General features: G+C 41.2%; 1 protein-coding gene across 1 annotated transcript in view; it reads right to left on the minus strand.

The window, feature by feature from the left end:
* Positions 1-16,594, minus strand: part of NRG2 (neuregulin 2) — a gene marked incomplete at both ends in the record, with an annotated part of 193,365 nt that overhangs the window by 176,201 nt on the left and 570 nt on the right. The gene's annotated exons all lie outside the window — the stretch shown is intronic.

Raw genomic sequence — 16,594 nt, forward strand, 5'->3', positions numbered from 1 at the left:
TCAACATTCAGAAAACAAAGATCATGGCATCCAGTCCCATCACTTCATGGGAAATAGATGGGGAAACAGTGGAAACAGTGTCAGACTTTATTTTTTTGGGCTCCAAAATCACTGCAGATGGTGTCTGCAGCCATGAAATTAAAAGATGCTTACTCCTTGGAAGAAAGTTATGACCAACCTAGATAGCATATTCAAAAGCAGAGACATTACTTTGCCAACAAAGGTCTGTCTAGTCAAGGCTATGGTTTTTCCTGTGGTCATATATGGATGTGAGAGTTGGACTGTGAAGAAGGCTGAGCGCTGAAGAATTGATGCTTTTGAACTGTGGTGTTGGAGGAGACTCTTGAGAGTCCCTTGGACTGCAAGGAGATCCAACCAGTCCATTTTGAAGGAGATCAGCCCTGGGATTTCTTTGGAAGGAATGATGCTAAAGCTGAAACTCCAGTACTTTGGCCACCTCATGCAAAGAGTTGACTCATTGGAAAAGACTCTGATGCTGAGAGGGATTGGGGGCAGGAGGAGAAGGGGACGACGGAGGATGAGATGGCTGGATGGCATCACTGACTCGATGGATGTGAGTCTGGGTGAACTCCAAGAATTGGTGATGGACAGGGAGGCCTGGCATGCTGCGATTCATGGGGTCGCAAGGAGTCAGACACGACTGAGCAGCTGATCTGATCTGATAGCATGCCAAGAACCATGAAGGTGATAAGGAAACAGTGATACACAAAACAGTCAAATTCTTCTATCCCTGGATAATCTTCCTAAGATACTTCCCATAGAGGTTAATAAAACCCAGACTCCAATCCACACATCAGAAATTTGGTATTTTTTGTTATAAACAGCAGCAACGATGATGGTGTAAAAATCCAATGTAGCACTTTGTAACTAAACCAGGACTCCCATTATCATCTGAAGTGGCTGCCTCAGTTTACCACCTTCATACCTCTACCAACATATTACACACCTAGACCAATCTCCTTCCATGCACCAGATGTTTATTCCCAATTGCCAGTTCTAATCCCAAGGTAAGATCCATTCTCTTAAGTCACCAAGCAGTTATTAGTCAGTAACTTATATAAGTCACCAAAAACTAAGTGAGATAGAGCCTTTGCTACAGTTCCATATTGTACTCAAGAAGCTCACCATCTAGAGGACCTTACACACATACCCTTTCCCTACTTACACATACCCTTTCCCCAACCAATTACGCTAAGCAGTAGGATAGACCATTACGACCACAGAAGGAGTGGTCCATGAACTGCTGCGGAAACATGCCATGGTCCGTTTGGACTGAGGGGATCAGAAAAAGTGCTGAGGAGAAATGAGACCTGAGCTCAACCTTGAAGAAGCAGGAGGTTAGCAACTGACAAGAGAAGGAAAGGAAGAGCGTACCACACCAGAAAACATAATGTGCAAAAGCACCTCTTAATGTGTAAGAGGTGTTCAAAATTTCCAAAATAGTACATTTTGGCTATAGCAAAGAGTAAGTGTGGAAAAGTGGGCTAAAGGCTTAATGGCAGGTAGAGGTTAATTGTGGAAGGAGTTTTCTCTTTATTCTATAGATAATAAAAAGCTATTGAAGATTTCTGGGTCGGACAGTGAGAATTACTTTGTTTTAGAAAGCAAATTCCATCAATAGATGGAAGAGAGCAGAGATTCTGAAAATTGGAAATTCCATTTAGCAGCCACTGTGGCAGCCTAAGTGAGATTTAAGTACCCAACTAGAGCCTCCTGAATGAAAAGAATTAGATTGAAGATACCTGCAATAGTAAAAATTGTCACCACTTGACAGTGTATTATATACAGAGGATGGAAAGGAACCAAAGATGATTTTGCGGATTCTTTTTCAGACTTTTTTTACGAGGACAATTTTTAAAGTCCTTATTGAATATGTTATAATATTGCTTCTGTTTTATATTTTGGTTTTGTGGCTATGGGTGCATATGGGACGTCAGCTTCCTGACCAGGGACCAAACCCACACCCTCTGCATTGAAAGGTGAAGTATTAACCACTGGACCGCCAGGGAAGTCCCAAGTTTGCAGTCTCTAATGACTTGGAAAAGTAGATGGATTGTTGTTATCTAAGACAGGAGTGTCCTAGACAGAACAGGATATAGTAAGGAGACTATACTGAGCTTAATTTGAGATGTGAATTGTATCCTTTGTTCAGACCTCAGAAAGGTCAAAGGCAACGCCTCAAATAATCTCTGGGACTTGTTTCTGAGACCAGTCCCTTTCCATTAAAGAACAGTGACTCCTTTAGCCTGAAGAAGAGTGTCCCGCAGCAGCCTACAGGAAGCTCACAGTAGAGAAGAGCTTCTCTTGATAAGATTTGTAGGTATGGCTTTTGTCTAATGTAAGGAACCTTGATAAGATTCATAAGCAAACCACAGATTTTTTAAAAGAAATATACTATAGGAACACTACCAGCTTAGACTAAAAGGGACCAAACAGAGCAAAATGAAAAGCCTTTGGGCCCCAAAATATCTACAAGTAGGAATCAAGCTGAGTGTACTGTTCAAATTTTCTATGTATTATGATGTTTTGACATCTTAAAAAACCATGTCTGGCTGGAGAGGGATTGCCCCTTCTAGGGCTACCCAATTCTTAGAAACAGCAAAGGACTCAGCCAGGAGCATGCCTTTGATGTGTAAACTAACCAGTCCAGAGCCCTGCCTCCTCCATCTGCCCTTTAATCATCCCAGGACCAGGTACCAGGAAACCAGGGACCACCTCTATAACTTAGAGCCCACCAAAATCATTCAGACTAGCCAATGCTAATCTATTCACCCTGCCCTGACTTCCACTCTCCAAGGAAACTCCAATAAATTTCAACCTAATGTTTTGCTCTCGTTCCAGTCTTCTGCCACCTGACCAAAACTTGGTACTCCCCCTGTGACCCTGTGTGGCATGCAGGGACCCCCATCTCTAGGAGCAATGAGTACAGTAAACTTGTTCTTTTGTGTGCCTCTCCTAAGTCTCCTCCTCTTGTGGACACATTTGACTAGATACCACCTAAAAGAATACAGAACTGAGAAAACTGCTTAGCTGTAAACACAGACTACATTTTATGGAAAAGGAAGGATAATTAGAGGGCAACACCATGAGCCCATTGGGTAAATCCAAGAGCAGTGGACACTTATCCCCAGGCAACAGGACTGAGCCTTACTTGTGTGCCAGGCTGGATTTCAGAACTGCTATGGACCACGACTGCTGGCTCTTCTCTTTCTAAACGAGAACATCTACCCAGATAGAAGACTAAGGAGATATAACAACTAAATGTGATATGGGATCCTAGACTGGATCCTGTGTCAAGTAAAGGCCATTGATAAGACAACTGGCAAATTTTCAACAAGATCTAGAAATGAGTTAATAACATTATATCAATAGGATTAATTTCCTGGTTTTGATCATTTTATAGCTGTCTAATTTGGGGAAGCTGAAGAAAGAGGATCCTTTATATTTTTGTAACTTTCTTATAGATTAATTTACTTAAAATTTCAAAATTTTAAGTAAAAAATAAAGTCATTTAAAAACATTCAAGTATTACTAGTTTTTAAAAGGAGGCATCTGTAGCAGTTATCCTGTGTCTATACCACCATTGTATTGGAGGGCAAATGATTTATCTCTTTAGTTGACAGTCTTCAGGTCAAGAGGAACAGCATTAGAATTGCTGTCCCCAAAGAACCTCATGAAAGGAGTCTCATCTGCACCCGGATCTAATTTGGATGATGAGACCCTGGCTCTTGAGCCTGAACTTGATGCCATACAGATGAGACTTTTTGAGGGAGGAGGGTCTCGGTGAGGATGAGTTTTGTTTTGTTTTAATAAGTAAGTATACTACTACAATGGACTGTGAATGCAATGGCCAGGATGAGCATATTTTTCATGTGCAAGGAATATAAATAATTTGTGACCAGAGGGCAGACAGCAATGGTTTCAAAACATGTCCACAAATTCTTTTACAACCCTTCCATCAAGAGGTAAAGTCTAATTCTCCTCCCTTTGTATCTGGTCAAGCCTTGGTAAACTCTCTTCCAAGAAACAGAATGTGGTAGAGGTGATACTAGTCCCCTCTGAGGCTAGATCATAAAAGACAATACAGCTTTTGCCTGGCAATCTCGTGGGATGCTCACTTATGCACCTTGCCACTATGTTGTGAGGAAACCCAGGCGAGGTTGGTCCCCAGCCTTCATTCCCAGCTAAGCTCCCAGATGAGAACCAGCCAGCATCAGTTGCTAGACATGTCAGAGAGGAAAATGGGAAATGACCCAGTCTCACCTACTGTTTGACTGCTCAGCTACCATCTGACCAAAAAATACATGAAAGACACTAAACTTCCTAGCTGAGCCCAGTCAATTCCCAGAACTATGAATAACAATAATGAATAAAGATTGCTATTTGAAGCCACTATATTTTAGGTTGGTTTGTTATGCTGCAATGGATAACTGAAACAACATGCCATAGGCAGTTGGAAACTGGAACTCAGCAAAATTAAGGGACTTTTTCCAAGTTCACATTGCTGGGAAGGAAGAGTCAGGATTTTAAGAAAATATCAGTCTGAATCCAAAGCCATTCTCTCTCAACTAACAATAAACATGACAATAATAGTAATTGTAGCTTGTCTGGATTGAATGTTTTCAATCTAAGCAGCCACCAATCTAAGCACTTTACATAAAGCAAACTTTAAAGTAAAAGTAACTCACTGAATCCTTATCACAATACTATGAGATAGGTATTACAATTAGCCCCACTATACAGTTGAGGAACCTGAGACACAAAATGGTCAATCAACTTGCCTAAGGTTATTTGCAGGTCAGATGGTAAAGAATCCACCTGCAATGCGGGAGACCTGGGTTCGATCCCTGGGTTAGGAAGATCCCCTGGAGGAGGGCATGGCAACCCACTGCAGTATTCTAGCTGGAGAATCTTCATGGACAGAGGAGCCTGGCGGGGCTAATAGGCGACAGTCCATGGGGTCACAAAGAGTCGGACACAATTGAGTGACTAAGCACACACACATATATAGCTAATAAGTCACAGAGACAAGATTCACTCTTCACAGTTGGCTCCAGAACATTCGGCCTTAACTACTACACTATACGGAGCTGAAATTTCAAAATGGATTAGGTAAATTGAGAAGAGAACCAAGGACGATCTGTTAGGAAACATAACCTTTACAAAATTCTGAAAAGAAAAAGAGTCAGTGATGGAAGGATCTGAGAAGGAAGGAGGAGAGGAGAGAACTAAACATTATATCTCCAAAATACTGGAGCAACCACAGCAGGATCCACAAACCAGCTTCAGTCTTTATGGTTGAACAGTCAGACACAAATGGGCATGCACGCATGTAGACAGCAGCACTACTAGCCCTTTCTACTCTTTCTCTGTCAGTGGCAATGCTCACCCCTACTCTGGAATTATGAGGCTGTTATTTAACTTAAGAGATGAGAAAAGTAAACTCTTATACTTTCTTTAAAAAACATGGTTCATGACCTTGGCCCAGTGAAGACCATCAAACCCACTGGACATGTGTGCATGTGTGCTAAGTCACTAAGTTGTGTCTGACTCTTTGTGACCCCATGGACTGTACCCTGCCAGGCTCCTCTATCCACGGAATTTTCCAGGGAAGAAACTAGAGTGAGTTGCCATTTCCTACTCCAGGGGATCTTCCCAACCTGGGTATTTTACCCCATCTCCTACATTGGCAGGTGGATCCATCAACAGGAAAGTCCAAACCCATTGGGAACCTTTATCAGCTTGATGTTTTCTTCCAGATACAGCACAAGTGATCCCTTCACAGAAGTAATGTAAAACCAAATGCTTTAATTCTTACTTCTGTACAACAAGCTCTGGCCTGGTGCAGACGCTTCACCAGAGGCCCTGAGGCGGTGACACCACAAAAGAGAAGCACAAAGTCCATCTTCTGTGTGGGCAAAGGTAGAAGCTGGGGTAAAACTGGCCAAGGTGAAAACAGTATCCCAAGGGAAACAGACTCAGCTCCAGCTCCCAGATGCCCTCTCAGTTAGCTGAGTGCAAACCACGAACAGTGGAAACCTACTAAGAAACAAAGACGGCAAACTCCCAATCTGAGGGCCACCCATGTGCCTCTCTTCACCCTACAAATTACATTCTTTCCCAGCAGCAAGGAGTGTCTCTCAGAGCTGGTTAAATCTTGCTCTGTCCGAAGTACTTTACGAGGCTCCATATCCTAGGATTTTCCCAGTATTGACCAGAATCACTTGGGCCAAGCCCCAGCGGTGCCATCTGAAAGGGTTTATTGTCAGTACTTGGCCAAGACAATTTAATCTAAATGTTACTAAGAGGCCAGTGAACGCTACTAGCTTTTTGGAGAGAGCATTTTCTTTTGAAAATGAGACCTAAAAATATGGGGGAAGTTTTTCTTGGAAAAGCCCCATATTTTGTCTAAAAGAACTGGACTTAATAGAAATTTAGCCCAAGTTGTTAGGTACAGTTTTACCTGCATAGGTACCTATCTCTTGCCTTGTTCCTATTTTCCCACTAGGTCCATCAGACATAAAGTCCAAGGAAAGACTGGGAACTTTGTACTAGAAATTTCTGGAAACTTCTCTGCTTCTTGGCTGAGGGATGGCTGTTACATTTATGAGATAGCAAGTATGACAACAGGCCTACGTAGAAAGGCTGGAGCAAGATGGGATATGGTGGGGGGATAGAGTGCCAGGTAAGAGGGTCTCAGAAGTGAAACCCATCTAACAGACTGAAAAGGAAACCCTTTATGAGTGAGCAGTCAGACAGACTGCCTTTGGAAGCCCCAGTGTCCTTTGAAAGAAACTCTTCATTTGTGATCCTTGGTTTCACTCTGTAATAAATGAGTCATGTCATGGTGTGAGACTCCATTCTTCCTTTTAAAAACATTATTCTCTTTCAAATTATTATTATTTTTCTCTGAAATACAATCAACCAATGACATTGTTGGGAAAGCTGCAATGGACGCGGCCCTGCTGTTACTTTATTTCTCACTCAGAAACAGGAATTCAGACACAGCAGACCATCTACTTAATCCACCTGTTCTTTCCTGACTGCTAAATAAACTCTCTTCTCTAAAGCCATATAAAATTACTCCAGAGAAGAGCCATCAACTGGGTAGTGCTTGTGAAATTCATTAGTGGCTTAAGCAATATGGTGAGGAGCTATACTGAGATTATGTGTACGGCCACAGGCACTAGTGAAAAGGACTCTGACTTGAGGAAGCTGAGGGCCACAGCCTGCGACAAAGTGATGACTGAGAGCTCTTAGGAGCCCTGAGCTGGAAAGAACTTGCTCTAGAAGGACCCCCCCCCCCCCAGTAATTTAGCCAAGCAGATATGGCAGAAAATGCCTCGTTTTAAGGAAATGGCGAAAGAATGAACATACTAAAAGAGAGATATGAAGAAACACTGGGCTTCTACTCCATACACTTTCAGAAAAAAAGAATGATCCAAGAACCTGTACTGGCCTCCGGAAGCCCCCAAGCTGCCTAAAGGCAAAGAGGTACAACCACTCCCAATTTGCGATCTCAGTTTACCTCAGTAAGATGCCTCTTACTTCTTTAAGGTATTCAGCCTAAAGCATGAACCAGCCAGAGTAACGGAATCCAACTGGCCATTCCAGTGAGAGACCAGGAGAGGGAATATCCAAAAAGCTCACATGGCAAGTAAGACTGAAGAATTTTGCAGAATGCAAACGAACTAAAAGACAGGAATGAAACACAAGCAAAAATATTGACATGTATGAGGAAAACCATCTAGAGATAGTTCTAAAACTCAAGAACAGAATTACTCACAAGAAAAAGAAGAAACTATAGACTATCAAGGGAAAAAACAAAACAAAACCCTGAAACATAACAAAGCAGCAAAATTCTGCCTTTTATCCAAATGTCTGAAGATGTTTTCCATAGTTAGTCTAGTCCCTTAGCCTGAGCTGACATTTGAGGAATCTCAAAATCTATCTGGGACAAAGTGATCTTACTTTGTGATCTAAAGCAAAGGTCTAACTGCTCCCTTACTTAGCAATGGCCAGTAATCAAATACTTACAAAACCATATCTTAAGTTTCAGGCCCCAAAGATCTTATAATCAGGAGAAGGAGCTAAGACACTGACCCTAGCAAGATAATTAGCAGTCCATGGCATTAAATGATGTGTCATACAAGTGATATAGGCCATAAACACTAAAAGTCCAAGAATAAGAAAAAACAATACTTCTTGAGGTCAAGAATGTGTGGCCAGTCTAGGATCTGAGGGGTAATAATACCCAGCAGATATTTAGAGGATGCAGAGTCTTTGTTCTAAAACATTTAAGAAGCAAAGCTTCATACTTCCAATGGGTTCCAATGGGTGCCACACATCAATTAATTAATTAAAATTAAACCCCACAAGCTCCCCAAATGCCACCTCTTACATGCCACCACCTGTACCCTCTCTGACCCAAGACAGCCACCAGACCCAGCCCAGCCCAGTGCAGAAACAAGGAAAGAAAGAGTATGAATGATTCAGTGTAAACCCATCCCCAACTCTGGAAACCCCCAAATCAAATCAGGATGAATCAGGAACCTGCTTTCTTTGAAAGAAAAAAGGACGCTTTCAGCCATTTTCCAGGGACTTTCAGCAACTCCTCCTAACAATACAATTTAAGATAAGACCTGTCAAAGTAAAAGAGCAGCCTGGCAGGACTCCTGAATGTGAACCCTTGGTTGACCCCACAAGCATGATGAAATTTTGAAAGGGTCAATTTGAAGTCTGAGTCTTAGTCCTCCCATTGGTGAAACAGAGAAAAGCAGTTTCTATCCATGGGCTTCTCAAAAAATTGACTACATAGACCCACGGACACATTAAAATTTGTAGTCTAGTTGGGACCTCCATAGGCCCAGCATTCATATCCTGGAGTCTCATGGGCTTCCCTACAATGAGACCACAGATATAATACAGTTGTCACTAAAAATTTCTCCCCTTGTCTGCCTCCAGTCCTCCAGAACTTAGTATTTTCACTTACTAGTTGCTCACGTTGGTCTAAGTTAAGAAGATTTTGTTGATAACACTTATTGAGCAAGTGCTGTATAAATTATTTTACATGCATTATCTCATTTAATACTCATAGCAATCCTATTACGAGCAATCACTATCACCATTTATAGAAAACTGAGATACAGAATGTAATATGCCCAACATCACCTAGTCACAAAATGTACAAGATGGTTTCTGAACTCAGGTTCACTTGGCTGTACAGCACAAACTCTCAGTCATTACATTATAGTTAGCAGACTTTTTCTTTTTAAAAGAAGAAAAACCTTCAGCTAACATCCTTAATAGTGAAAGTCTATAAATGTTTTCCCCCAAAGAATAGGACAAGGATGTTCATTTTCATTACACTTATTCAACATTATACTTGGCAGTTCCAGCCAGTGGAATAAGGCAAGAAAAAGAAATAAAGGCAAACAGATTAGAAAGGAAAAAGCAAAGCTGTCTCTTATTCACTGACAATATAGTCATGTACATAGAAAAAAATCCTTAGTAACTCTACCCCCCTAAAAGGGTTATTCAAGTGAATAAGTGAATTTATTAAGGTCACAGGATACAAAGTCAATATTTTAAAAATTGTTTTTCTATATGCTAGCAATGAATTAAAAAAAAACAATTTTTTGTATATGCTAGCAATGAATAGGAGAAGGCAATGGCACCCCACTCCAGTACTCTTGCCTGGAAAATCCCATGGACAGAGAAGCCTGGTAGGCTGCAGTCCATGGGGTCGCTAAGAGTTAGACACGACTGAGCGACTTCACTTTCACTTTTCACTTTCACGCATTGGAGGAGGACATGGCAACCCACTCCAGTGTTCTTGCCTGGAGAATCCCAGGGATGGCGGGGCCTGGTGGGCTGCCATCTATGGGGTCGCACAGAGTCAGACATGACTGAAGCGACTTAACAGCAGTAGCAGCAGCAGCTGAAATGAATAAGTGGAAAACAAAATTAAACAAAAATGCCATTTACAAAAGCATCCAGAAAACGTGAAGTACTAAGAAAAAATATGTAAAAGACTCATTTACTGAAAACTACAACACATTATTGAGCTGCTTTTAACCTAAGCCTTCAAGTACTACTTCCATAATTACAAATAAACTCATCAGTCTAGCACTCAAGGTGGGTGGAAATATCATTCTAATTTACCTCTCTAGATCCTGTGCCCATTTGTCCCTTTCTTCCTGGTTATTTTGTATACTACATACATGCCCCTCTGCTACTGAGAATGCTATTCTGCTTATAGGAATTGATTTAATCAATTAGTTCATCTCTATCCATAAACCACCTCCACCTCATCTATCTGACTCTTAAAATCCCATCTCAAACTACTTATCAAAGAAACTTAAATCCTCTAACCAAATCTTTCTTTTATGACTCTTGCCCTCCTTCCAAAAGCACTACATTGGTATATCTTATGGCATTTACCATATGCTAGATTGAATTACTGTTACATCTTTGTACTTTTAGATTATAAGCTCCTTGGTGACAGGGACTGTGTCTGATGTAGCTCCCCTAAAGTATCTAGTTCTTTACACAGAGCATACATTCCAATACTTGTTGAAGCAAACACTTGAAAGATGGAAATGAAAGGAAGTTCTTTTAGTAATAATACAACCTCTAGGATACCAAATTGCATCACTGTCACAAATTAATAATGTCCTGACTTTCCCATGGGCTGGACCAGGTATTTAGCCATGTGGTAACCTTACTCTCATTCAATCCTAAGTAATGTTAGTTCAGCTTGGCTTCTGTTTGGACCAACATCAAGATCAAGACCAAGTAAAACATCCTAGCCTAGAGGACAGACAGATCCTCAATCTGTACAAACAGACGAGTGAGGGAAAGAGGTGGGGAAGCCAAAGTCCTCAGTACAAGGCAGGAAACAAAGAAAAAAGAGAACCATTAGAGACACTGTTTCAGAAGAGAGAATAAAAAGAAACCTGAACATCACATCTTGGGGGTCTGTGGTGCTAATGGAATAAGGAAACTCTCTAGGATACCTGTGTCTCTGCTACTCTGGAAACATCGGCAAGGGCAAATGGAATGTTAACTGCCCCCAGCCCCACCCCAGGAGGCAAGCAGCACAATCAGGTTCTGAGCTGAGGCACAGACAAGAGCTACAGGCTCTGTCCCAGAGAAGGTCCCTGGAGAGGCTGTTTGGATCTCACTGCATGTACAGAGCAGGAAGGGAATGTTACTGTAGAATGGAGCTTGCATGCCACATTCTGCCAGCAGCAACTAGCCAGAGCAAGAAGGCTCCTTAACTCAACCTCATTTCATAATTACCAAAAACATCACAGCTGATTAGCACCAAAAGCTCTCAGTCAGTGTGACTCTCTGTCTTCTGATCCCAGGCTGGCAAAAGCTTCCCAGCTCTTGATGTGGGTACAGCACATCCTCTTTCATGTCATACTAAAGCCTTTTAATCATCCTCCAGGCTTGCTTCAGTTCCTACAGGCTTGCTTGAAACGCTGCTCACCAAGATCATCCATGTGTACTGTTGTTTTTAAAGGAGTCTACTTGAATTTCACATGACAGTCATTTTTCCAAACTTGTCATAATGCCCAATGTTCAATTCATTTACTGTCCCAATTTTCTAAAGAGTTCCCTATATCATCTCTTGAAATTCAATGTACATATTCCAATAAGTAAGTGGGAAGGATTAATTCACAGGAAACAAGTAAGACAAAAATCCCCATTTCACACACATCCTTCCAAACTCAAAATTTGGAGGGAAATTACTTTTACTTTTGGCGTAAATTATACTAACAACACCTCAGATCCTGAAAAGAAAGTTCCAAGAACAAGTGTCAAAGACTACACAGGGGAAAATTCACTGATACTGAGATCATCATTCCTTTTCCAAGTCAGTGTTCTGTGCCACTAACTGCCGTGTGCCACTAAGCCAACAGGCTTTAGAGGGTTAAGAATACCCAATGTTTAGGTTTGCATATTTGCTTTAAACCCTACTTTTCCAAATGGCAATTCTTTGATCCTCTGAAAATTTAACACTACATTCAAGTCAGCTACCTTAAACGTACTTCAAGATTGTATTCGAGTGGCCCATTCACTGTGGATTCCTACCAGCTTTACACGAATATGGTCAAAATCAAATTCTTTCTCAGCAACTGGGGTCTTTGGCTTCTAAATGAGAATTAAAGCAATCAGGCACTGTGGAGTTTTCTCTTCCCATATATGGGATCATGTGACTTCCCACACGGACACTATTGTGAGATGACCTACCAAGAGTGCAAACAGCAGCAACTGCTATGTGAGTAGAGCTGCTGCCCTAAAGCTCAGTGACAAACCTCTGCATCTTCCTTTGAGCATCTCAATTAAGACTCACTCACAAAATGCACTGTCATGGAAAACCTCTTAATGGCAAAGTATCTGAAAAATAAGTTGGCATTTTTATTCCTTACCCTAGGGTTATATTTGTAAGGCAGGATACTGGTTGAGATCTTGAATTAGGTTTAAAAAAAAGTTATATATATACTACTGGGGAAGAATTTACCATAACATTGACTTAATGGAGAAATTAACATTCTCCATCTGTTAAGAAAAAATACAAGATTACTTTGAAAAATATTTTGCTTTTAGGGAAATACACATTTCAAGATACGTAATAATTGCCTAAGATCTGGGTAGCTGAGGACAGGGGAAAAGAAGGAAACTTTTCGCTGTATATTCTTGTGTGCTTTCTAAATTTTGAGCCATATGAAGGTTTTACATATTCAAACTATATATAAATCTTATAAGAGAAAAGTTAATGACATGTTTGCTATTAGAAAATGAAATTAAAATATCCCAGATAATAAAAGATAGTTAAGAGCACTGGGACCAAGAAGAAGTTAGTCACCTACTTAGTTAATATACCACCCCCTCTAGCTCCCAGATCTTTTGTTAATTCAAGCTGATAGTTATTTCTGTTCAGACATGGGAGTTGGGGGAGGTGATAAACTGCCCTCTAAAAAAAAGGGGGAGTCTTCTCCAACAAGATGTAGATTCTCCACAAATCCCATTAACACTAATCAGCATAATGATTAAGCACATTGTGGTTAAGTACTCTAGTTGATAACAACTCCTTAAGAAAAAAAGGTTCCCATAGCGACAGGTATGGGCTTATCATCAAACTCAGCTTTTCAGCACCAGACCTGGTGTCACAGATAGGAGAAATAAGACTGGTTCAGTATTAATCTGGAGGCCTGCTTTTTGAACTTCACTTGACTTCACCCATTCAAAAGACACTTATGAGAATCCCTCTGTAAACCAGGGGCAGTACCAAATATTGAAGGGCAGGAAAGGAGAAAGACCTCAAAGATAAGATATGGTTCCTGCCCCAAGAATCCCTATCGGCTGAGAAACACAGCCACTGAAAGAAATAATGACATTATAATGATAATTCTACCCTTAAATCTATAACCAAGCCTGTCCTCACTACTAGGACCGGTCAGTTTCTAATCTACTTTCACTTTCCCATCTTCTAGCTGCAGCACAGCTGGGTTTCCAGCTGGCTGGGGAAGAAAAGATTCTTTAAATAAACAGCATTTTAAAAATATGCAGTTGCTTTTGCTATACTGAATGTTGTGGACCACCTTGCTCTACTATGTGAATCTGAGTGCCACATTAATTTAAACTATTCTAAAGAACATAAAGATCCCTAGGAATACACCTTTTCTATCTTTAACAACAAAGTACACTATATGTTGGAAGAAAAGGCCAATTCAGAAAGTCCCAAAGGAAGAATGATTTTTCTTTAAAAAAAAAATTATATTTATTGCATCTATTTAATAATGAAACAATTTAAAAGCCATATACATATAGGAGAGCAACAAGAAAGGGTGTGATTAAGCCAAAATATATGCAACCATCATTAAAAATGCAGGACTATTTGCAGAACAGGATGCTTTCATAGCATTGTACAGAATTTCTAACCCCTGAGAGTCCTTTTCGAATCTTTTTCCTGTCCTTCCCTCAGAAGGTGCAGAAAACACATCCCTGTATGTAGTCTTCTGAGAAATGCAAAGATTTTACTCCACTCTTTACCACCAGAGGTAGTAATTTGGGATGAATGATACACATTAGATCTATAAAAAAGGCCTCTGGCAAATACTGCTATTCCAGGAGGATTTCACAGGCTTCAAGTCAACATTTCATACTTGTGGTAAAATTACTCACTTGTGAAGACCTTCATCTCTCCATAGGGTACCTTGTCCCCAGATCCTGGCCCACCAAAATACAGCTTTCTGAAATATCTCCCTAGGAACCATACCTCCCAGAACCCAGACAGTTCAGAGCTGAAACTGGCTAAACAAAGTAACAATTCAACCACAGTTGCTCAATATAATGGCCATGATGACAGTTTCCAGGTGCCAGTTTCCCTATTTTGCAATGGGCAGATCTGCTCCAAGGAGAAAATGTTCCCAATGACCCTTTGGCCCAGAGGGTTTTCTTTAGACATAGAAAACAGAAAATGAATTTGTTAGTTATTTCCTGCTGAACACAAGGAAGGTGTTGTGGTTAGTTAAAAGGATTTGCTTCCTTATTTAATATACCATTACTAGTGCATGTTTTCTTTAAAAACATTGTAGAAAATAAGAAAATGCAGTTTATGCTCTTCTGTCATATTATCACCAGTTCCACACATTTTCTCCAGAAAATGTCCTTTAATTTCTAATCTCCTTACCTAAAGCTCCCCCCAACCTGATGAGTATCTATTTACCATCAATTCAAAGCAAAAATTTTTGTATTCTAAAATGTTTACTCCCATACATGTTCCTGCTCCTTGATAATCTGTGATGTGAGGGCCTTCTCATGAGCAGTGCTTGCAGCCCTAAATTTACCTTTCTGAGAACTACATTACACATGCTATGTTTACGAGATGATCGCAACCTAAAAGTGGACTATATTTCTGACCCCGAGGTCTTTCATGATCTCCACATTCAACTATTAAGCTATTAAACACTCACTAAAACAAACAAGGTATAACTGAAGGAAGAAGGGGGAACAGAGGAGCAAGACAGGGGATGATGACCACTGGGGCTTGGTGCACCAGCTGGGGATTAGGTGGTGATGTACACAGTGCTCACTCAGGAGCAACTCACTGAAAACCCAAACAGAAGCTGTCCTTGGACAAGGTTCAATAAATGTTTTTACTATCTATTTCTCGCTGCATAATACAGTTCCACAGCTCCCCCAAGGAATCTCAGGGGGAAAAAAAAAAAATCACTTAACAGAATAAAAAATTAGAAATTCTTAACTGGTCTCAACTTATCATAAAATGTTTCAGAGCATAAAACCAACATTAAAGAGCAGTCAACAATATTCCTCAGAACAATGTCAGAGACAGAAACTGTTGTTATCACCAAAAGTTTCTTTCTTCCTTAAGACACTGCAAGATTCTTCTGATTAAAGTGATCACAGTTTAACATAATACCTAGATATAGTCCCACCACAAATTAAAATTTGTCTTCTGAAGGACAGGGGCAGGGAGGGGGCGGGGGACATGCGGTAGAAAAGAAGCTTCCAAAAGTCAAAGGCATTGATCTAGAAAGATGAGGGCAGCAAAACTTCCTCTGAGCTGTTACACATTCTTTGCTACTCAGTCTTATTTACACTACTCAGAAGCAGTTGGTAAACTAGTAAATATACCAATTTCTATGACAGACCAGGGTATCTATCACAATTCAGTGACTGCACAGCTCAGACGCACACTGCAAACATCAAATTCAGCTTCAGTTGGGACGAAATGAAACCCCAATATGAATAAGCATAAGACAGGCTAACACCAAACACTCCAGTCCAGCCACAGTTTGGTTTGAAATAGCTTCCTGAGAAGTAATTACTGGATTCAGGGACAAAGAGGAAAAGATCTTAAACTGACATTTCTTTGACTTTTGACATGGGAGACTCCATTCCCAGCTGCACATATCGACAGACTTCAGTGTTGTTTCTCATCACCTGCATTCCTGTGCAGCACCCAACATCATCAAGATGAGATATGCAGTCAACACATCCTGCGCGGTAAGATGTCAGAGCTGAACTTCCCAGCATTCAGGAGAAGTTACTCTATTTCACCCGTCATCACAAGCAACAGACCTAGGAAGATCTCGCAGAAACAGCCAAAACAGCTGTCTGCTCACTAGTACTGGAGGTTAAGAGAGGGCTGTGCAACCAGCTCAGCAAAGACAAGCAATCACGATGGAGGAAAACAAAACAAAACAAAACCCTGAACCACATGGGGGACAGAAAACAGTAGCAGAAAAAGTCCAACTCTGCCTGCGCCAGCCAGCGGTGTGGATGAGCTGAGCCCGAAGCCCAGGAGAGGAAGGAGGGGGCGGGGGCCATCATTCCCTAGGAGAACTTGTAAGCGGAGGCCTTCACAGCCTGGGAGTCTGCCCAGCTGCTCCTGCAGACCCTGCCAGCCTGGGCAAGGCAGGCCCTTGGGAGCAGAGCGGGCAAGGCCTCCGAGGGTCACTCCTGACTCACTGAGCTTCGGGCCAGCAACACGCGGACCTCTCCGTTTTTCCTGCCGCTACTGGGCTATGATGGCAGC

This window comes from Bison bison, unplaced genomic scaffold, assembly GCF_000754665.1.
Source record: "Bison bison bison isolate TAMUID 2011002044 unplaced genomic scaffold, Bison_UMD1.0 scf7180017864291, whole genome shotgun sequence".
Lineage (NCBI taxonomy): Eukaryota > Metazoa > Chordata > Mammalia > Artiodactyla > Bovidae > Bison > Bison bison.